A 23,328-nucleotide genomic window follows, 5' to 3' on the forward strand; every position below is an offset into this window, starting at 1 on the left:
ATGGGTTAGAGAGTGAGACAAGATGAAAGAAGAGCAAATAAGATACTGTGATCTTTAAAGACCTATCATAACTGATGTTACGAGGCACGTAGGAAAAATGGTGCTATGCTGACTCTACAAATCAATCAGAATTGGCTGGATTCAGGGTCATCAGTTATAGAATAACTATATCCATTCATGAACATAATTTTATTATGATTCTATTTTAGCCTGTTCATAGTTTTTGTTGCAAGCATAATCATCAGGTTTTGCAAGTATTCTGCTTTGGTCAGAAATCCTTAGGGTCTTCTCCTTCCAGATTGATTTTTTTTTGGGGGGGGGACTAGGTTAAAGAGGCCAGCTCTGCCTCATTTTTGTCTTATCTTGCCTTAATCACTGAATGGGCATTGCCTCAGTGAAACTGAGATCTGTTACAGACGTTAACTTAAAAAGAATAAGGTCTCCCATTGCATCCAGGGACATCTCCTATCATCCAGATCCATATCTGGCCACTGGGCCCAGGTAGCTCCAGAGGAGAAAGTGAGTCTGGTGATTTTGCATAGTTCTTCTTATTTTAAATCCAATTCACTTCCATGTCATGGTGTCATCTCCCTGATGTCAAGATCATTGAGAATGAAGGATAAACATCAATCAATCAGTAGTCTTTCAAGTTCTACCAGATTTCAGCATAGGTAGTAGAATCAGAGTTCCTAATTCAGAAACTCAAGATCCTCTGGAATTCTCTGAAGGCTTAAGTGATGCCTGGTAACCCTAGGTCCCTTCTGGATATCTTAATAAGTTGTTCTTTAGAGGGATGGAAGAGAGTCAGTGAGTTGAGAAATAATGAAGGGAAAAGGGAACAGCTGGAGGAAGTTCAGAGAGAGAGAGACACAAGGTTTAAGAGTTAAAAAGCCAGAACTGATTGACAAGTAACAGGAAAGGTAGATATTTTCCTTCCCAGAACAAAGCATTAAAGTCATTACTTATAAGACTCCTGAGTAGCAGACTGGAGTTCTTTTGAATCTTATAAGCACTCTGTGTACACAGAAAGAAATGAGGCAAACATCAAACAAATCCTTAACCCATGACCATTTTTTTTTAAAAAGAAAGATAAAAAATGGTGGGGAGGCATGTAGTTTTTGAGAATACAGATTGGTGTATAAATGGTTGGCAGCCAAATGGCCCAAAACCACCCATGCCATCTTTGTTAGTTGCTTGCATCTTTCAACCAGGGGCAAAGAGCTCACAATATCATATCCACCACAAATACACCACTCATAGGTTCTTTAGGGCTTTCTACCCCCATTCTTTTCCAAACAACACACAGCTAAAAAAAAAAAAATCAGATAATATCAACTAATACAAACCCCAGGCTCTCAAGTAGAACATGCTATGGATAGAGAAATAGAAAGCTGTTTTGAGTTTGAGGACTGTGTTTGGAATTCCTATAGTCTCAGGTTTCCAGTTACCAGGCCTTTATCCTGTGGTCCAGGCACGAATGTGGTCAGCCAGGATTAAGGGAACACTCTGCAATGCCTATTACACAACTTCAACTTCTATAGACTTTACAGAACTATAAAATATAATGATCATTTGATGACCTGCATTACAAAAAAGACTGGAAAAATTTCTAACTTTCACCACTCCGGTTTCCCTTTGTATTATGAGGAGGGGGCCCTGGCAGTTGGTGGAAGATTTGAGTGGGGATACAGTTCAGATGCAGATGTGACCATTTTCAGATTTTCTTTCATAACATTTCTTTGGAATTTAAAAAGAAGTGACAATTACTGAGCAATTGGAAGGAGGAGGAGGGAGATCTACTAAAGGAGACAAATTCCTTCATTTCTAATTTTTGCTTCTGTTCTGGAGTTATAATATCCCTCCCCCAACATAGACACATATACACATGTGGGAAGCCCAGTATCAATTTTGCGATTAACAACTGGCGGTGGGGATAGGGTTGGGGAAGATGAGTACGAAAGTCAAGAGTACCAGTTCAGTAGGTACAAAAGAGACTTTTTTTATCTTATGGTGGGAGTATTTCCTAAACTCTATTATTATTATTATTATTATTATTATTATTATTATTATTATTATTATTATTACAAGGCAATGGGGTTAAGGGCTTGCCCAAGGCCACACAGTTAGGTAATTATTAAGTGTCTGAGGCCGAATTTGAACTCAGACTCCAGGGCTGGTGCTCTTTTCACTGTGCCACTTAGCCACCACCCCCCAAATCTATTTTATAGGCAATAGTGAATTACAAGAAGTAGATGCCATAGGATTTAATGATTCAAAGTTAATGCCTAAGAGGAGCGTTCTCAAAATCCTATTCTGTCTCAGGATTGTATACATTGTGTCTCGGGATTGTATGCAATTGAATCCAGTTAGTTCCTGTAACATGTTGGCTTTACAAATGTCTTGGTGTCTTCTCAAAAGATTCTGGTTTTTAATCAGAAGGAAAGTTAATGCAAAAGAACATATCATTTGATTATTTGTTTGTGCTTGCCTTAAACCCCTTGTCCTAGACCCTAATTAATTAGACCCTAATTAGTCAATTAAATGTTTTGTTATTTCATTCCATGGTCATAGGAAAGTCACTGTTTTTTTCCAAGTTTAGGTTTGAGAGGCTACCATAGTTCACCACTTTGAAGGTATGCATTTCTGGAAGCATTATTTCCTATTCTTTATTTCCCCTGTATTCTTCACAAAGCAGAAGCACCAGACAGCTCTTTTTAGCTAGAGATATGGCCTGTTGTTTTTACTGTACCCCCTACTGGGCCACTCCCAGTTTCACAACCTTTACAATCTGTAAATAGGTTACTCCAGGTGTGAGCCACTCAAAAGTTAACCTCTTTAGAAGCTATAAAAGCAACCAAACAAAAGTTTGAAAAGGGGGGGAAACCTTAATAACTCATAGTCTCTATTATGTTCCTTCATATCCATTAATTTAATCAAATTAGTGGATGGATGGATGGTGGAATCAATTGATCAAGCCTGCTCCCATTCAATTTTTCCTCAGCAGGTACCTTTTCTCCCCGGATAGATGAAAACATTTTGATTTTGATTTTTTTTTCCTAGATAAATGGTAAAAATGTTTAAGATAAAGTATCTGTATCTAACCCTTAATTCCCCTGAATAATTTCTAAATATTTCCAATACTATTTTAGGAGGGTAAAACTGGTATTTTGTTATTTTATACACATACAAATTTTTGGCACAGTATGAATCTTAAATACTTCTAAGTGCAGAAGTAAGCAAAGTGTATACCTTATTAGGAGTATGGGAAGAGGGGCAGCTAGGTGGTGCAGTGCATAGAGCACCAGCCCTGGAGTCAGGAGGACCTGATTCAAATCCAGTCTCAGACATTTAATAATTACCTAGATATGTGATCTTGGGCAAGTCATCTAACCCTACTGCCTTAAAAGAATAAAAAAATAAAATCCTAAAAAAAAGATTATGGGAAGAATTAAATTATCAACCAGTTCTTGCTGATGAAATGCTTGGGATCAAAAAATTCAAAGATAGAAATGTAAGCAAGTCAGAAGTACAGGTATGTGTGACTCCATATTGAAATATGGACCACACATGTAGGACTTGATTTTTGTAGAGTTACTTTTAATGTGACAAGACAGAATATTTTTATGTGACTGGTGTAGCAATGTGATCTAGAATTCTGCCAAGCAGATGCCATACAAGATGGCAAATTGTAGTAGGAGCAGCATTTACTACTAATAATAAGGCTGGAAGATTCCTGCCACATAATCTAATAAAAAGCAGCTTGGTACTGTGGGATGCATTGCCTTTGGAGTCAGAGAAACCAGGGTCACATCTCTCCTCTAGGCAAACTACCTCCCTGGCTGGGCTTTAGTTTCTTCATCTGTAAAACAATGGGGTTAGGCTAGAAGGTCTCAGATCTTTCTAGCTCAGGGCCTTCTAGGTTCAGCTCTATGATCCTTAGTTATTCAATCTTTTCTGTTTAGTTATTTCAGTGATGTCTGACTTTTTGTGACCCTATTCAGGGTTTTCTTGACAAAGATGCTGGAACAGTTTGCCATTTCTTTTTCCAGCTCATTTTACAGGTGAGGAAACTGAGACAAATAAAGTTAAATGACTTGCCTAGGTCACACAACTACTAAGTATCTGAGTTCAGATATAAATTCAGGCCTGGCCCTCTTTGCTATGCCACTTGTTAAGACCAGTGTCTAGCACATAGAACCATCAATAAATGTTTTCCTTGACTTAATAGTTGAAATCTACTTTAAGAATTACAAAGTATTTCATCTATCTCCAAAGAGTATTATGGTAGTTTAGAGAAGAGGAGAATCATATCTGATGAGGAGGTAAGGAAAGACTACATGAAAAAACTGGAATTTGAGAGTAGTGCTATCTTGGAAAAAGGGAAAGCAATTACATGGGGAAGCAGGGTTAGGAGATCCCTAGAACCTTAGAGATTAACTCTGTCATTTTATAGATGAAGAAATTGAGTTCTGGAGAACTTATATAAATTACCTAAGGTAGCAGAGGTAGTAGTGAAGGTCAACCTGTATTAATACTCAGGTCTTCTGACCTCATCCTATTGACCTTTCCATTAGACATCATTGGAGGTAAGAAGGAAAAGAAAGAAGAAAGGAACTAAAAGCAGAAAGTTGATGAACACAACTGCAAGCAGTCAGGTTTAGATTTTCATTTGTGGGCTGAAGCACAAAAGGCAGGCAGTAAGTAGCATCAACTACTGTCAAGTTCTACAGACATCTTTTGAAATGTATATATATTGTATGTATGTATGTGTATATGTATGTATAAAAGTGCTTCACTGAAGAAATCCTGGCCATGTAACAGTGATGAATCAATTTAGACAATACCCCATGGTAATAATTTCCATATATGGATGTGAGATTTTTAACTTAACCAACACTGTGCCATATTTTATTATGACATTAATATAAGAATACAAAAGATTTGGGGAGAGATGAATGCCTTTTCAAGTCCAGTTTGACAGTACCATAGACTAGTAAATGGAACAAAAAGTTGGACAGGAACACTGAAGCTAGAGTATGGAGGGTCTGAAAGCAGTTAAGGAGTGGTAACTTTTAGTTAGACAATGAGAACTTTACTCAGGAGACATGAGAAGAAAAGGAGACACAATCGGATCTGTGCTTTAAGAAGATTCCATTTGTTGGGGGCATGTCAGATAAACCAGGAGAGAAATGAAGTGAGGGCAGCTACTTGAAACAAGTCAGGTAAGAAGTATGGAGAGTTTGAGCTGATCTGGTGGCCAAGATCCAGAAGTTAGGCAAAATGAGATTTAGTTGGGAAAAAAAGTCATCTAAAGCTACTATTCAGCCAAAAGAGATTTTCTGAGGGAGGGTATGGATAGGAGAAGACAGTGAAGTTTGGCAGATGTGTGAGAGTAGTAGTTTCATGAATGGGGAACAACCCCATGTGGATCTAGAAAGGGATTATTTGGCAAAGTGGGACAAAAAGGTGTGTAAATACAGAGATGACCTCTTCTATTCATACTTGGGTTCATACCTTTTTTATGCAGACCTATCAGATTTTATTTTATATTATTGTTATTTATGCATGTATTATTCCACTCCTCCAGATTGAACTCAAAGGCAAAGACAATATTTTCTTTAAGACTCCTCCAGGATTTTGCATAGAGTAAATAATTAATAAATTTCTACTAAATTGCATTTAAAAAGAGAAGGCTACTAGGTGGCATAGTGGGTAAAGCACACACCTTGGAGTCAGGAGTACCTGGGTTCAAATCCAGTCTCAGACACTTAATTACCTAGCTGTGTGACCTTGGGCAAGTCACTTAACCCCATTTGCCTTGCAAAAAAACCCCCTAAAAATAAAATAAAATAAAAAAGAGAAGGCAGGGAACAGGAAGAAGAATGAAAGAAAAATGTACAGGGGAAATTATAATCATTAGATATTACACTAAAAAGGAGAAATGAGTTTTTAAAAATGTTGCAATAAAAATATATAAATAAAAATAGCAGAAATTGGTGAATGGGTTTGAGGAGGGTTAATGGTTTGATTCCATGAAAGGATTAACATGGGAAGTGTAGATTCATGACTTTGGGGAAACTATTTAAATTCCCTGGGTCTCAGCTTCCTCATCTCTAAAAGAAAAGAGTTATATGACATGATCTTTATAGGTCCCTACATTTAAATTCTATAAATTTTAATTTCCTTCCCATTTTCCAAACCCTCTACCCTGGGATTGAAGCAAGGGAAAAACAAAATGGGGGGGACCATTTAGAATCTTAAAATAAAAGGGATCTTGGGAAACTTCTTGACTGTACCTAGACAGGAATCTCTTCCACAATACTTCCTATAAATAGTCATCCAGATTTCTATGGAAGGTCTCAAGGGAGGGGGAATCAACTACTTTCTAAGGTTTCACATTGCATTTTGGACAACTATAATTGTTAGAAGTATTTTTTTTTATCAAGCTAAAATGTATCTCTCTTCAACTTTTACCCATTGTTCCTTGCTGGATTCTTTTTTATTTTTTGGGGAGGGGGTTGTTAATTAGAATAAATTTAATCAATCTTTCACATGATAGCCCTTTGAAATACTTGAGAGCATCTCACTTAAATCTTCTCCAGGTTAAACATCTCTAGTTCCTTCAGACCCTCTTCACAGGACATAGTCTTTGGGGCTCTTTACAGCTTCATGAGATTCCTCTTGATATTCTTCAGTTTAGAATCACAGGATCCTCATTCAGAATTAGAAGGGACTAAAGAGATAATTTAATTCAACTTCATTTTTACAGATGAGGAAAACAAGGCAATCAAAGGCAAAGTGACTTGCCCAAGGTCACACAGGTTAGACGCAGCAAAACTCAAGTCTTCCAACTCTAAATCTCAGGATTGCAATGCATCATGCTGCTTGTATCAATGACCTTTCCTCAAAAAAAATGTGGTGTTTAGAACTCAACGCAGAACTTCAAATGAGCTAGAGTAGCACAGGAACGAGTATAATAAGACTATCAACTTTTTTGTTCTGATTATTAAACCTATCTTCAAACATTTCAGTCATATCCAATCCTTTGGAATCCAATTGTAGGGTTTTCTTGCCAATGATTTTGGTTTCCCATTGTTTTCTCCAGCTCATTTTTCAGATGAGAAAATTGGGGCAAACAGATTTAATGACTTACCTTTAATGATCCTTACCTAGGATCACATAGCTAGAAAAATGTTAGAGGTCAGATTTGAATCCTGGAAGATGAGTCTTCCTAAATTCCTAAGTATAGTGCTCTATCCACTTTTCTACCTAGCTACCCTAAACTTGTCATAATTCAGTGTAAGGTCACTTTAGTATTGAGGGTTGCTATGTCAGACTGTTGATAGTCCATTAAAACCTCCAGATCTCCTTTCTTTCTTTCTTTTTTTTTTTTTTAAGGCAAACGGGGTTAAGTGGCTTGCCCAAGGCCACACAGCTAGGTTATTATTAAGTGTTTGAGACTGGATTTGAACCCAGGTACTCCTGACTCCAGGGCCGATGCTTTATCCAATACACCACCTAGCTGCCCCTCAGATCTTCTTTCACATGAAGTGTATGTTCTTGCCATGCCCCACTCTGACTTCAAAAATTATAGAAATCATGTTCTATTTTTTAAAGTTTTGACTGATAATCTTTTGTTTTTGTTGTCATCAAATATGCCCCTTCTTTCTCTCTGACACAGTTCTGTGTAACTGTGTATATATATAAATATATAGAATATAAAAGAATATCTTTCTCTTTCAATGGAGGTTATTATGGCATGGTACCATAAAGCATGTTTGTGTTGATATGTGCAGAGGTACCTATATGGAAAGCATATGGGCAAGGAGAGAACGGTATCCTTAGACGTCATCCTGAGATGGAGAGACATGAGGACCAAACATGTCAGAACGTCCTCAGGCAGCATAGAAAGTAGAGGAGAATCAAGTTTTATCCATAGAAAAATCAATTGTTTCCTTTTTATTGGAAGATTATTATGGGCCAGATTCACAGAAGAATATAGCAATTGGCTTGGAACATGTTGCAAGAAAGGCTTGGATACAATTTAACTGTGCAAACATCTGGCCAGCTGCCTTGGACTTTAAAGCAATTCAGACACAACTGCTTTGTCCTCAAAGGAAAGCCGGTCACAATTTCCAGACGCAAAATTTGGTTCCCTGTGATCATTTATATTATCAAGTAAACTCACAAGCTCTCAAAGTTAATCTTGGGCAACTGCATTAGTCTTAGAAATTTGTTTATGGATGGAAATAAGAACTTGTAAAGGCCTGGGTACAATTTGCTCTAAAATTTTCTGGTCTAAATCTATCTATATTTCATAAGGTTAAAAGACTAGGATGTGAATTTAATGTTTTGAACATGGAATTTCCCAGAGTTTAAATGGGGCAGTGAAGGAAGGATAAGAGGAATAGCTCTGGAGTGTTGGAATTGGGTGTCTCTCAGCTCAGAAAGTAAACAGGCAGGATCAGGAAAATCAGAAGTAAAGGAGAGACAGAGGGATCAGAAAATTTTCTAGTTATAGTAACTGTCAACAAAATATGAACCTTACTTCTGCTATGTCTGGTCCCTGAGTCCCTATGTTTGGGAGTGTTCAGTTCTTTAACTAATATTCACTTAAGAAGCATTTACTAATCACCTGTTATGGGCTAATTGTTGGGGATACAAAGAACAAAAAAGTCTCTTTCCTTCAGAGCTTACATTCCATTGGGGCAGCTAGGTGATATCAAAGTGCAGAGAGTCAGGGATCAGGAAGAATGAGATCATATCTGGATCTAATGAGATTATAATCCTAAAACTCTTAGCATATAGTAAGCACTATGTAAATGGTAGCTATTATTATTAATCATATTATTGTTAATTAATTAATAATCACTGAATTAAATTATTAAAACTTCAAAATAAGTTCTTAAAACATTGAAATATCAATTATGTTCCAAGAGTATTTGTTTTACCAAATAGTCCTCCAACATATGGAACCAAATCCCATACTTTTTAAGAGAAAAAATCTTAATCCAATGTCTCATCATGGCAAGGAAATAGACCTGGGGACTTGAGGCTATATCAGTAGACCACAAATTCTGGCATGGCAACAGAATTAGGACTGGCTCCAAGTATGGCCTTAGCGAAGACTATATCTGTTGCTAGAAAGATAGTTAAATATGGAGAGGCTCATCCTCAGAAGACAAATTTGGGGAAACATGACATGGATAAATGTATGGAATTAGAGTGGTAGAAATGACACATACAAACTAAACCATAGGTCACTTAAAATAAATACATAGAAGTTCTCTCTGCCTCTCTCCATTTATTTTCAGAGAGATAGACTCTAAGACTTTTGTGATTCTTTTACCAAAGCACTGAAGAAAATTAATCTCAGTCTTCATATTCTTTTTTTGGTAAGTAAGTTCCAAAGCTGCAGGTTGAGGCTGAACTGGTACACACAATGGTGGTGCCATTTGCCTAATATAGTTTTCCCAGCTATCAGTATCTAACTCATTATTCTGCCAAGCACTTTTGCGATATCATCAGCATTGAAAGATTTTACATAAAATCAAATTCTATTCAAGCTTTCATTTTTTAGTCAAAATGGATTTCAAGCACAAAGGTTACTGAACTGTATTGTTGCTATGATTTTTCAACAAATAATAAAAGTTATTAAAGGAGTCTTAGGTAATAATGACTTCTGCTGAGCTTCTCACCCATTCTGCCTTGGTCTCTTAATGCTCTAGCTAATCATTACATGGCTAGTAAAAACGGGTTCTTAATGCCATTACAAATCTTTTATTTTCAAATCATCTTTTATTGAAAATAAAATATTCTTTTTCATCCTTCCCTTTGATGTAATGTGACTTTTTCTGTCTACTCTACCTGTCACAGTCCCATCCAGGGTTTACTTTCCTGGTGAGATCATGCTCCAGCAAATAAAGGATTGGAGGGAGAACTGATCATGGCTGCAGCTTTTCCTCACCCTCAACTTTGTAAAATTTCAAAACAGTCAAATCTCTAATACAGCTACTCACAGTCATGAGTCTTTCAAGTCTCTTTCCACTGTTGCCTACTTCTTTTTTTTTTTTTTAAGTGAACTAGCGCTCAGTTCCAGAGACCAGTAGTTTCTTTCTTTTTTATTTTTTTTAAACCTTTTATCAGGAACTTCTTTAGATGTTATTTTAGCCTATGTTGGTTCTCTACCTCATTGATTTATTGATTTGTGCTCCTTGAACAATTCAAAGAAAACTGTAAATTTATCCTCTCACTCTATTCCCATTGCTTTGATTTCAGTGGGATTTGGTCCTGATATGAAATGGACTGATATTAAGCATATTTGTTTCCCTTTATACTGTGCTGTCCACATGAAACACACCAACCAGGGGAGCTTCAAACTAGTCAGGAAGCTATGGTTTTAATAATTTATACAAACCTCATAATAGACTAACAATGTTTACAAATATGTGGAGTATAATATGAAGGCATTAATTAAAAGTAAATGCTGAAGTGATTTAAAACTAAAGATCCATTTTCAAATATAACAGTTATTTACCATTTGCCAACGTGTCAAAGGCTTTCAGGAATTGTAGAAAGATAAAGTTCCTAATACTAACATTTCCCACAGTTAGACCACGAGTCTCACTAGGATTTTATGATAATATTTTCATACTAGATTACATTTACCCTTATATATCATTCCTCTAAAGCTTGGGTGGTGTTCATAGGATCACCTGATGGTACATTATTTATGAGGAGGAAATCAGACTTTCCAGAATACTTCAAGTAGGTTGTTCAAGAGTTTGGAGCCAAAGAGAGAATCCAAAATCAACCCAAACTTTAGAGTCTATTAATCCATCTTTGAAATTTTACATTTTAAAAAAAACTCTCTATGAGGAAATCAAAAGAACTTTTAAAATTTCCCAATTTCTCTGTTATTAATACTGTTTGTAATTAGTTCTGGCCTGTGAATAGATGACCTTGTCCATTTAAAATAATAGATAGCATTTGTCCACATAATCCATCATCCTACAAAGTCTTTATGCTACATTGTCCTGCAAGCCTCCCTGTTGTTAAATGCAGACTCTGGGACAGGCTGGTGGGGATTCTATTCAACTTGAAAAATTAGAAATCTTAGGAGCTCATCAGAGAGCCCTGACTTTGGAGACAGAGAACTGGGTTTGTATTCTGTTCGATTCACTACCATTCAACAATCATGTGGCTATTATGTGTCTATCATGTTATTATGTGCTTGTTGTATGTCTATTGTGTATTGCACAAAGTAGGCATAGGGAATACCTAAGGGAAAGAAAACAGCTTTCCCTGCTTTCAAGGAGTTTTTAGCCTATGGTATGACCTTGGGCAAATCATTGCCTTATCTGTGAAATGGGGGGGGGGGGTTAGGTAGATGATTCCTAGGAATATTTTACAACTCAAAATCCTATAATACTTTAATGCTCTTGCCTAGATCAAATAATATTAGCTAACATTGATATAGTAATATAAAGTTTGCAAAATATTTTATATATATATATTATTTCATTTCAATTTCATTATAACCCTGTAAGGCAAGTCCTGTTATTATCCTTATTTTACAATTGAGGAAACTGAGTCTGAGAAGAGTTAAATAATATATCTTGGATCACAGAGCTAGCAAATGCCTTATCTGAGGCATGATTTGGATTTAGGTTTTCTTGGCTCCCAATTATTTATTTTATCTATTGTACTGTCTAGCTATGAATAATGTATATATATAATGTATATGCATATATAAGTATATAGATACACTTATATGCATGATGATACACAGAAGTGTCTATACATATCTACATGAACACAAGTATGCATACATGAATGTGTAAATACACACATGTGTATGAATAAATACAACATCTATGTGTTTGTATACATGAATATACATTAGCATTTATAGGCAGCTAGACAATGAAATGGATAGAACTCTAGATCTGGAGTTGGGAAGACCTAAGTTCAAATTCTGCCTCAGACTCTTAGGCGACTCTGGGCAAGTCCTTTAACCCTGTTTGCCTCAGTTTCCTCCTCTATTAAATGAGCTGAAGAAGGAAATGACCAATCTGGTATCTTTGCCAAGAAAACTCCAAATGGAATCATAAGAGTCAAACACTTGAGAGGACTACATAAAGTAACAACAAAAAAGACCTTAATTAATCTTTTTTTTTCTTTTTAGGTTTTTTTGCAAGGCAATGGGTTAAGTGGCTTGCCCAAGGCCACACAGCTAGGTAATTATTAAGTGTCTGAGGTTAGATTTGAACTCAGGTACTCCTGACTCCAGGGCCGTTCTCTATCCACTGCACCACCCAGCTGCCCCTTAATTAATCTTAACAATGAGTTGATTGGAGAAATGAGTTGTCTGATGGTATCTAGAAATCTATTAATGCCTTGGTCTCCAAAATATCCAAGGTGTTTGATTTCCCCTTCAAGACTGGCCACCAAGAATATGAATGCTTAAATTACTTTTTTTTCCATTGTGCCTCATCTTCTCAATCTGTAAAATAATACTTGATATTTTGAAAAAAAAGTATATATACATATATATATATATATATATATATATATATATATATATATATAAGAATGTTGTGAGAATGAGGTAAAATATGTGAACCTATCTTGACCACCTGAGAGGAAAATGTCTAAAAAGATTAAAAGAATTGCAGTATTGTCATGCTGAGGCTACATATGCTTCAATTAAAGGGGTTCTGATTCAGACCTTCACAATCTATATTAGAAAATATCAGGCAGACATTTCTACAGATAGAAAAACAGTCTGGTTCTGACACTTAACACCTTATCCATAGCAAAAACACATCTTTATCCGGCTGTCCCCTTTCTTTCCCTTTCTCCTGATGATTTACCTTTCTACAAGATGTATTTTATGAGTACTCTGTATAATTAACTATAATCAGGTTATTAAGCAGTTTGATGAGGTGTGAACTAACTATTTAATTGTTTTCTTTATTTACAATGTACTTACCAGTTCTCAAAATAGCAGAGGGAATTTTCTACTTAGTTAATTAGATTAAGGTTTCTATATAAAGTTAAGAACTGAAATTCTGCTAATCACAGGCAAGCCTAGAAAATGAGGGTGGATGGGGAACCAACCAGAAGTTTTAGACACTTTTAAGAGTAGAGTGAAAAAGCTGTTGTGTTTTTTTTAAATAACTTTAAATAAAACCAAAAATGTCCCAACCAGACCAATGGAAGTTGACAATCACATCTACCATATATGGAAGAAACAAACAATTTTCTTAAATAATGATATATGGAAGAAACAAACAAATGACCTAACTGTTAATCTCATCTGAAATAAGGGACTTTCTGGACATTTCCCTTTTGTCATCTAGATAGTCACGAATGTTTCCCACTCGGGAGCATGCGGATATAATTGTGTCACAATCTTCTTTTCTTGCTTCTGTTTTGAAGATGAATGCTAGGAGGGTCGAGCTAATGCATATTTTACTTCTGGACCTAGATGACTCCAGAGGAGACTTTTTTTAATTGATGCTTTACTTTTCCAAATGCATGTTATGAAAGTTTTTTTTAACATTAATACGTATGTCTATGCATATTTCTAAGTTACAAAATTTCCTTTCACTCTCCCTTTCCATCCCCCTCCCCTTATATTGTACTTACACATTTATGTTAAGCATGTTTACAGGTCACTCATTTTTGGTATGAGGAATTAGGATAAGGGAAAGAAATACATAAGACATATTATTTTAAAAGTGACTGTAGTGTTCCTCAGATTCTGAAGAATTTTTGTTTAGTTTAGTTTTTCTTTTCTTCCTCTAAATGGGAATTGTCCATAGCCCATCTAATAGAGTTGTCCTTGCTCTCTGAACTGCTAAGAGCAGCTGCTACATCCATTACAGTTGATCATCTCTCAGTCTTGTTAATGTGTACATTGTTCTCCTGGTTTCCAGAGGAGACTTTGCATGGTACTCTTTCACTTATATACTTATATATAATTCATTTGCATGTTATAGCATCACCCCCCCCCCATGTCATAGTTTTCAAGAATGAAGGACAAGCAACAAGAGATAAGGAAAGGAGAAACTGGAAAGGGAACTAGAGGGAGAGCTGAACTATACTAGCTGAGTAAGAAAGCCTTAGAGGACTCTCAAGTAATCCATCCATCAATCCATCAGAATGGCTTTGAGGAAGAAAATGCTTGCTTTAAAGGAAAAAAATAAACTCAGTTAATGAGCTCTTGCTTTATGTGTCCCTGTTTGGTTGGAATCTCCCACCTCTACCTTAAGACAAAAGAAAAAAAAAACCAGATGATTCTCTTGGTTGGTGACAGGAACAAATTTGTAGTCTTTGTAAATCTTATTCTCATCATTGTGGTCAACAGCCAAATATTTATACAAAGAGGCAAAAACCACTGTTTTTCTCAATCCCAAGAAGTCTGCAGTGTATTTGGAGAGACAAGAATATAAGGAAAGGTCCTTGACTCAATGTCTGTGCTATGCCAAATAGACCACAGAGAACTCAGAAGAAGAAATGATGTTTGAGGGAGGGAGAAATGGTTCTTAATTAAGCTAAGCCTTGAAGAAAGGATGGGATTTAGAATCCGAGTATACAGTATATGGGGTAGGCATTATAGGCTGTGGAAGCCTCTAGAGAAAAGTGGAAATGAGTGGTATGACTGAGATTTAGGCTCAAGGGTCTTTCCTATCTCCAGCATATCTGGCAAAGTGTCTTGTAGTAAAATGCACCTGCTGGTAAAGTTGGCTATGTTGCTTGCTTTTGATAATATCAGCATTCTCTCAAGTGGGCTGCTCAATCAATCACTCAATAAGCATTTATTAAACTGAAAAAGTGATACAAGGGCACTCTCAAGATGTCTCTTAAGAACTTTGGAATTGATTTTGCAGCATGGGAGACACTGGTACAGAACTGCCCAGCATGGCGTCCCCTCTTCAGAGAGGGTGCTGTGTTCTCTGGGCAAGGCAGAATGAAAGCGGGAGATGCTCAGATTTAGAGAATTTACCCCAGGTGTTTACATGGATTATTTGTCCCCTACCTATGGTAGAGTATTCTGAGCTCCTATTAGTCTGATCAGCCACAGTAGGACACATAGTAAGACTCTAACATAGTGATGCTGTTTTGGTGATCTTTGAGAATGAAGTATAACAACCAATCAACCAACAATTAAACCCCTACAATGTGTCTCTCCACCCCCCCAAACAAAAATAAAATAGTTTCTTCCCTAAAAGAGTTGATATTCTATCAAAAGAAATACCTAAAAATGCAAGTGTTAGTTTAAATATATAAAGGTTAAGAGGTAGTATTAGGCAGGCATTAGAAAAGGTTTCTTGTCTGGAAGGAAGTTAGGAATTCAAAGAAGGGTTAGTGGAGGGTGAGAAGGGGAAAGCATGGGGCATGTGACAAGACAGGAAATGTTACATGAGAAGAACAGCAAGTATTTGAAGGGGAGTAATGTGTCATAGAGCTGGAAAAATGAAGTGGAACTAGGTTGTGATTTTGTCTATATGGTTCCATTGAGAAATAAAATGAAAATACTGGAAGTATTTATTTTAAAACCTTATTTTGTGGTTTAAATGCTCTCTTATGAAATTTTATTTTATGAAAACTTCAATTCTTGAAAATCATGTAGTGTATTATCAGAAGGATATTTCATTAAAAGGAAGTGGTTGTCAAAAATGATAATATTAGAGAGGCCAGTTCTAGGACAGTGGGTACAAAGAGGCATTGGTAGTTGAGCTGTGAAGTGTCCAACCATTCTAGATCTCATTTAGGAATTATGTGACAAAGGTGCCTAAATAAAATTTGAAATAATATGACTGCCATTAATTGGGGAATAGCTGAAAAAAATCCATTAGATGAATGTAAAAGAATATTACTGAAGAGTAAGAAATAATGAAAATGAGGGTAAATTTGTTAGAACTTATGCAGAGCAAAATAAGCAGGAATAAAAGACCAGTATCTCTCCTCCCTCACTGCAAATGGATAGGGTAGGATTAGGAGGAAAACAGAATATATTATGTGACAGGTTCTCTCAGTGTATGATTTTTGATAACTATTTTTACCTCATCACAAGGATGGGTTCAATCTGGGAGGAGGGGTGGGACTGAAAAATAACTTTGATGTGTTGACTTTGGGATATGAGCTATTTCTCCTCCTCCTCCTTGCCTCCTTGCAACTCACACTAGCAGGCTGAGTCACCTGGAGAGGGATGATCCAAAGCTCAAAGTACCCTCTTGTTCCACACTCCTAAAACTCTAGTTCACAAGTTAATACCTGTGTGTTTACCTTAACTCAAGTAGTCAAGGACACACTTAGCTCAATTCAAAGGCATTCACTAAAGTGGAATTGCAAAATCACTATTAACAAAATATCTCCCACATTAACCTGGGGCTCACTCTCCTGCAAATTCACATACAGCTAATAGTGAAAGTGTGCGCACAAGTAGAGAGGCTCAGATCTAGGGAACTTTTTTGGCTAAGGACAACTGAGTCTAGAGTCTATGGCTCCACATACTTCCTGTGTGACCCTGGATAAATCACTTAACCTCTATTTGCCTTAATCCAGTAAAGAAGGAAATGGCAAACCACTGCATTATGTTTTTGGCCAAAAAAATACCATGGACATTATGGTCGCTAGGGTCATGAAGAGTTGGACATGTCTAAACAAGAACAGCAAGCAAAGCAAGAAGGCCCTAGTCTTCTTGTGATGTATTTGCCCTACTCTTTGTGGCCTGTGGGATATTTCTTAGGTCGTTCCTTCCCTGGGACTCCTAAAGCTGCTCTGGGATTCGCTATGAGACTCTAAAGCTTCACTTTAGCTCAGTTGACATCATGTCCTAAAGTACTATGTGCTGCTGGAAAGAACAGAAACCTTCATTTCTGGGACCAAAGGAAACTCAGTCTGACTTCCCAATAGCATCCTGGTTACAGGTCTTCTGGCTGATTCACCTTGATAAATGGACTTTCTTTGAAACTTGACTTCCTGGGTTTGAGTTTTGTAGCACTTCCTATTTTACATTGCTTCTATAATATGAAATTGCTAATTGGGGGCAATTTAGGATGGAGAGAAAAAAGTGATCAACCCTGTGACAGGTACAAGAAGGCAAAGGGGAGAAAGAGAAGAATGCCTTCCTTGGCATCCTCCAATCCTCAATTTTAATCCTTTCTTCTACAAGGGGACTTTCTTAAGATCCTTCTACTGCTACCCCCTTCCCTCTGAGATTATCTCCAATTTATTTTGCATATAAGGTACATAATTGCTTTCATGTTATTTCCTGCATTAATCAATCAATGAATCAACATTATTAATCAAAAGTATGGCAGACACTACACAAACCAGATACTGAGAATATAAATACAAAAAAAAAAAAATATGGTTCATACTCTCAGACTATAATCAAAAGGAAGAAGATAGCACACAAAAGAAAGCTGGGAGGACAGCAGAGGAAGAGAATTTACCTGGGGTGATAGCACAGTGAAGTCTGTTAGAGAAGTCCCAAAGGAGTGTTTTGAAAAGCTCCTTGAAGGCAGGGACTCTTTTTTGTTTTCTGCTTTTCTTTATATTTCAGGATCTAGATCTAGACAAGGGCAATTAGAAAACATGATGGCTAGAGCACTGGCTTTAGATTCAGAAGGATGAGAGTTCAAATCCAGCCTCAGATACACTAACTGTATGACCTTGGGCAAGTCACTTAACACTGATTGCCCAGCATTCAGGGCCATCTCCAGTCATCCTGATTTATATCTGGCCACTGAATCCTCATGACTCTGGAGGAGAAAGGGAGGCTGGTGACTTTGCACAGTCCTCCCTCATTTTAATTCAATTTACTTGCATGTCATAGCATCACCTCCCTGATGTCATGGTCTTCTTCAAGAATGAAGGACAAACATCATCAGATCCAGACTGATTGAGAGGTTTCTTTCTCCAGATCTGACTCTCTTCATAACTGACTCTACAACCCCATTTAGTAGAAACTTAATCACCTCTTGTTCGATGAGTGGGCAGAGAAAGGGGCAGGAGGTCAGGTCAATTTTCTTTGCCAGGCCTCAGTTTCCTGTACCTTCCATATACAAATAGAGCACTCAAAATTTACAATGATGAATAGGCCACTCATGCCTGCCACTCAAAGTCTGTGAGGGGCAAAGTCCTTGCAAATTTGACCACTCAGACTCTGAAAAGGATACCATCCTTCCATCCTATTGTTTCTGCTACCTGTCCCATGGGTCCTGTAACTTCATCCAACAAAAGAAGGGGAGAGAGACAATTGATCAGAAGTCCCTAACTATCCCACCCACCTAACGTATAAGTAATGATAAAAGGCAGCAATAAAACTTTTAAAGGAGATCACGGTCCCAAAGAGCTAGTATAGCTTCATTAAGAAGGAACAGGTCATGTGAGATTAACCTAATTTCCTTTTCTGATCTATATCTGACCACTGGACCCAGATGGCTCCAGAGGAGAGAGTGAGGTTGGTGACTTTGCACAGTCCTCCCTCACATTAATTCAATTCACTTGCATGTCATAGCATCACCTCCCTGATGTCATGGTCCTCTCTGAGAATGAAGGACAAATCATAACAATTTTCTTTTCTAACAGGGCTACTTACTGATCTGGTAGATTAAGAGAAGAATATAGTTTACAAAGATTTTGGCAAAGCACCTAACAGTTTTTTGAGTCCTATCCTTATGGATGAGATGGAGAAGTAAGTGGTGGCTAGTTAGACAATAGTCTAATTAGATAGATTTGGAATGTACAGAATCAACAATACACAGAGTGATCATGGATGGTTTAATAGCAACTTGGAAAAAAGTATCCAATGGAGGAATCTGGCAATTTATCCTTAGCCTGGAGCTATTTAACATTTTTATCAATGATTTTATTAAAGGTATTTTTGTATGCTTGTCAGATCCACAAATAACACAAATTTAGGAAGAATAGACAACAAATTGGATGTCAGTCAGGATCCAAAAAGATGGTAAGATTATAGATTATAGACTTGAAATGGACTTTCAAAGGTTTTTCTCATCCAACCCTTTCATTTTACAAATGAAGAAACTGGGGCTTAGATAGGTCAAACAATAAACATATAAGTATGAGATAAGTGGGGAGGTTATTATAGAAAGGCAAAAGGAAGTTGCTGCCCTCAAGGAGCTCACAAAGAAGTGATTTGTCCATCTTTGCACAGACAATAAGAGGAAGAACCAGGATTTAAACTCAATTCCTTTGAATCAAAACTCAGCTTTCTTATTTTTTATTCCACTCTGCCTCTCTCATTCTAAAGTCAGCATCCAAAGACATCCAGAAAATTAGTATAATGGAATTTAACAGGAATAAGACCCTATTCTTGGGTTCCAAAAAGTCAGCCACACATATATAAATTTGGGGAGTTGTGGCAAGGTAACAATTTTTTAAAAACCATTCACAGGTTTTAGAATAAAATTCAAAATGAGTCACCAAGGCAAGACTACAGTCACCTAGGGCAAGGCTATTTTAGGCTGCATTAAGACTGGAAACCACATTTCAAAGGAATTAGAAAATGGGGAGTAATTGGTGGTAGCTATGGGAGAGGCGGGGAGGGGAGGCAGAATAGATTCTCCCTGAGAAACACCTGGCCAGCAGCTGTGAGAGTTTACAAGGGTTTTCTGACACCAAAACTTAGGACAATGGAAAAGCCTCCAAAGGGAAAGATTTAGGCTGAGTTAGAAAAAAAAGTTTTCTATTCAGTCTGGAGATAAGACCAACAGTTAGATTAAATTGTAATTTATACCAGTTAGTAAGACAGAAGTACTTGTACTATTTTTTAAACTTTATTTTTTAAAAGCTTGTTATCATTCTCGATCTTAGTACAATTCAATTGCTTTGATTAAGGGTTACACACCCATCTACATATATACATAGATTTGCTTAGTCATTTCTGTCATGCCTAACTTTTGTGACTACATTGTCAAAGATATTGGAGTGGTTTTCCATTTCCTTCTCCAGTTCATTTTACAGGAAGTAGAGGCAAATCAAGTTAAGTGATTTGCCCAGGGTCACATAGCTAGTAAATGTCTGAGGCTGAATTTGAATTCAGATTCTCCTGACTTCAGGTCCAGACCTCTATCCACTCCACCACACATACAAATACATAAATAATAAAATAGGTAGATGACAATGGGAGAATGTGATAATTTTTCATTAACCATGCCTTCAAGCTTAAAGTCTTGATTCTAATGCCTCCTTCAAGGTATCTACTGCTATTGATGACAATAGACTCTCACTGAAGAGACAAAAATTTTTGGTTTTTTTTTGTTTAAAGGAGAAAAACTGTTGAACATTAAAATCTAAACATACAAAGTAGTAATCAAGTATCACAAAAATAAACCTTTCATTTCAGCTTTAAAAATCTTCCATTATGCTCCTCTAAATTAGGGGACTGTCAAAGTATCTCTATATTTTCTTTTGATGACTATTGGCCATACTATGGATTTGACTTTTGGATCGGGAGCTGGGGAGGAAGAAGCAAGGGGTAAGAGGAACTGGATATAGAAGAGGGAAAAAGAGTCAGTATCTTAAGTTTGCAGGTTTTTAGAACCCTTGTAAGTTACATTTATGCAACTTTGGAAACTTTTGATTTTCATTGACTAATATTTGGGAAATAGCCCTGAAGTGGATGCTATTTGGAAATGGGAATGGAGAGCATTAAATATACTTGAATTAATTGCTTGTTGTTATCTTCTTATTCTGTTTCATTAAATGCCTTTTCATTTTAATTCTTTTATTATCTGGCTAGGTCTAATATAAAGACATACATCAGTGGGGGCTTGTAGATATGAATTTGAATAGATGACTACCCCCAAGATAACCAGGAACCTGGGCATACCTGGGGAAGCCCCGGTTTAAAAATTTACTTTATCATTAGGTTAAATTGTTTTTCCCCCTATTAGTTTATGTGTATGACTAACTAAAGGTTGTATATGGCAATAAAAATTAGTTAAATGTTCATATAAGGTTATGTATAGCAATATAAATTAGTTATATGCCCAAAGTCTAATAGAAGATAGGTAGCAGATCAAAACAGTCAGTAATGGTCTCAAAAAAAATTTAACATACCTCCTTTATCTTTGGTTTTCATGTGAATTCATGCTAGGAGAAGACAGTGGACTAGAAGGATGTTATTCCGATTCTTTTTGTTGGGCATTCATTTTATTTCATTTCTTGTGAATGTAAAAAACAAAGCCAAAAAAACAGTGACTCCTCTTTCCCCTTGCATCTGTCTTCTCTTTTCTATTTTTCCCTAATATAGTTAGTCTGGTGAGAAAGAGCCTAATAATTTTTAAAAGCTGGCTCTGAGCCAATGGGTGTGAGGTGAAGGAAAGTATTTAAGGCGGAGGAGTAGAAGGACCAATAATGTAGTACAGAACAGGAACAGGGGAACAAGAAAGCTATATGGCCACTTACTTTAGAAACCCTTTCGATAAGAGTGTGGAAAAAGCTTTTCTATTGAATGTTGATTCAGGGTGGGACAGCTGGGAAAACGTCTTCTCTCCAGGGTTGGAGGGGGCGGGGGATGACTGCAATTTTCCTCCCCCTTCAACTTTTACCACTTCATTGTCCTCTCAATCTTTTGTGGAAAAGGCCAGACCTACAAAGGAAGAAGTAAATTCCCACCTGTCCAAATGAGTCTTCCTCCCCTTGCAACAGTCCCTCTGGCCCTGCTTCTCTTTTTAATAGTGGCAGAAACATCATGCCTTTATTAGCTTCTCATCTGCTATTCTGTATCTCTGTTTATATATACTGTTTGCGATGTGACTAGAGTTATAGTTGCTGTGGGAACGATTGGTTTGAATATCCTGACTTCTGTGAGATAATAATCTTCTCCTCTGGCATGCTGATTTTGTAACAGAGTCATAATAAGACAGGGGATATTTACTGGAATAACAAACAGTGTTCTTCAGAGTCCGGAATCTTGGAAGCTACAGCTGCTGAGATAAAGCAGAAGGCTGCAGGTCTAGGGGTCTCTTTTGTGTTACTTCAAAAGTCAAGGGGAGAAGGAATCATGGGAATCTGAAAGGGGATGGCAGGTAGATGGGGAACAGTAAAAGACAATTGCAATGCCTATATATCTATATTCAATCACAATAGCTAGCATTTATACAATAAATTAAGGTCTGCAAAGCCATTTGCAAATTTTGTCTCATTTGATCCTCATAAGGATCCTGGAAGGGAGGAACTATTATTATCTTCCATTTGCACATTAGGAAATCAAGGTAGATAGAGGGAAAAATTACTTTCTAGGGTCTCACAGATAGAAAGTATCTTTTTTGTGTTCTATTTTTTAAATTTATTTTTATTTTTTTATTCTCATTTTGTACAAATGTTTTTTACATTAATAAAATATTCTTGTTTAAGAGTAAATGAAATACCCCTCCCCCCATAAATATAGACTTGCTTGAGTGATAAAGTAAAGGGAGAGAAAAAAAAATTAAAATTGAAAAAAAATAATAGTAAGTATGGCCAGGTGGCACAATGGACGAAGCACCAGCCCTGGAGCCATGAGCACCCGAGTCCACATCCAGCCCCGTAGACCCAACAATCACCCAGCCGTGTGACATGCAAGCCACCCGATCCCCACTGCTCGGCAAAAACAAAAAAGGAAAAAAAAAGACCCAAATTAAAATAAAATAGTAATAATAGTAGGGGTGGCTGGGTGGCGGACAGAGCATTAGCCCTTGAGCCAGGAGCACCCGGGTCCAAATCCGGCCTCAGACAACCAACGATCACCCTGCCATGCATCTCCAGGCAGGCCACCCAGCCCCATTTGCCCTGTACCCTCTCCCAAATAATAATAATAAAAAATGTGCTTCAGTCTTTGTTCCAACCCCAACAACTCTGTCATGGGTGGATCACATTCCTTAACATAAGTCAATCGCAAAAGTTACTTCCATATTTTTCCAACGTTGCCATTGCTGATCGCAACTCCCTCCTTTCTTATTTCTCCACTACCATGTACTATATTTTCTCTCTCCTTTCACTCTGACTCTGCTGTAGGGTAGCTGAGTGGCGCAGCAGACAGATCCCTGGTCCTGGGGCCAAGAGGCCCTGAGCCCCCATATCACCCCTTAGGCCTAGCATCCACCTGGCCCTATGGTCCTGGGCAGGTCTTCCAATCCCAGCCCCTTGCAAGAAGTAAAAAAGAAAATGTGTTATATCTGACCCCTCTCCCCCCATAGTCTATCATCTCCTCCTTTATTCACATCCCCATCCCTTCCCCCTGCTCCCCCCCCTTCTTACTGCAGATGTCTATACCCATTGAGAATATATGCTGTTTCCTCTCCT

The 23,328-nt window shown here is 37.2% G+C and overlaps 1 protein-coding gene across 4 annotated transcripts in view; it reads right to left on the reverse strand.

Moving 5' to 3' along the window:
- Positions 1 to 23,328, reverse strand: part of PARD3B (par-3 family cell polarity regulator beta) — a 1,291,415-nt gene that overhangs the window by 19,508 nt on the left and 1,248,579 nt on the right. The gene's annotated exons all lie outside the window — the stretch shown is intronic.

This window comes from Macrotis lagotis, chromosome 6 (genome assembly GCF_037893015.1).
Source record: "Macrotis lagotis isolate mMagLag1 chromosome 6, bilby.v1.9.chrom.fasta, whole genome shotgun sequence".
In the NCBI taxonomy this organism is placed as follows: Eukaryota; Metazoa; Chordata; class Mammalia; order Peramelemorphia; family Peramelidae; genus Macrotis; species Macrotis lagotis.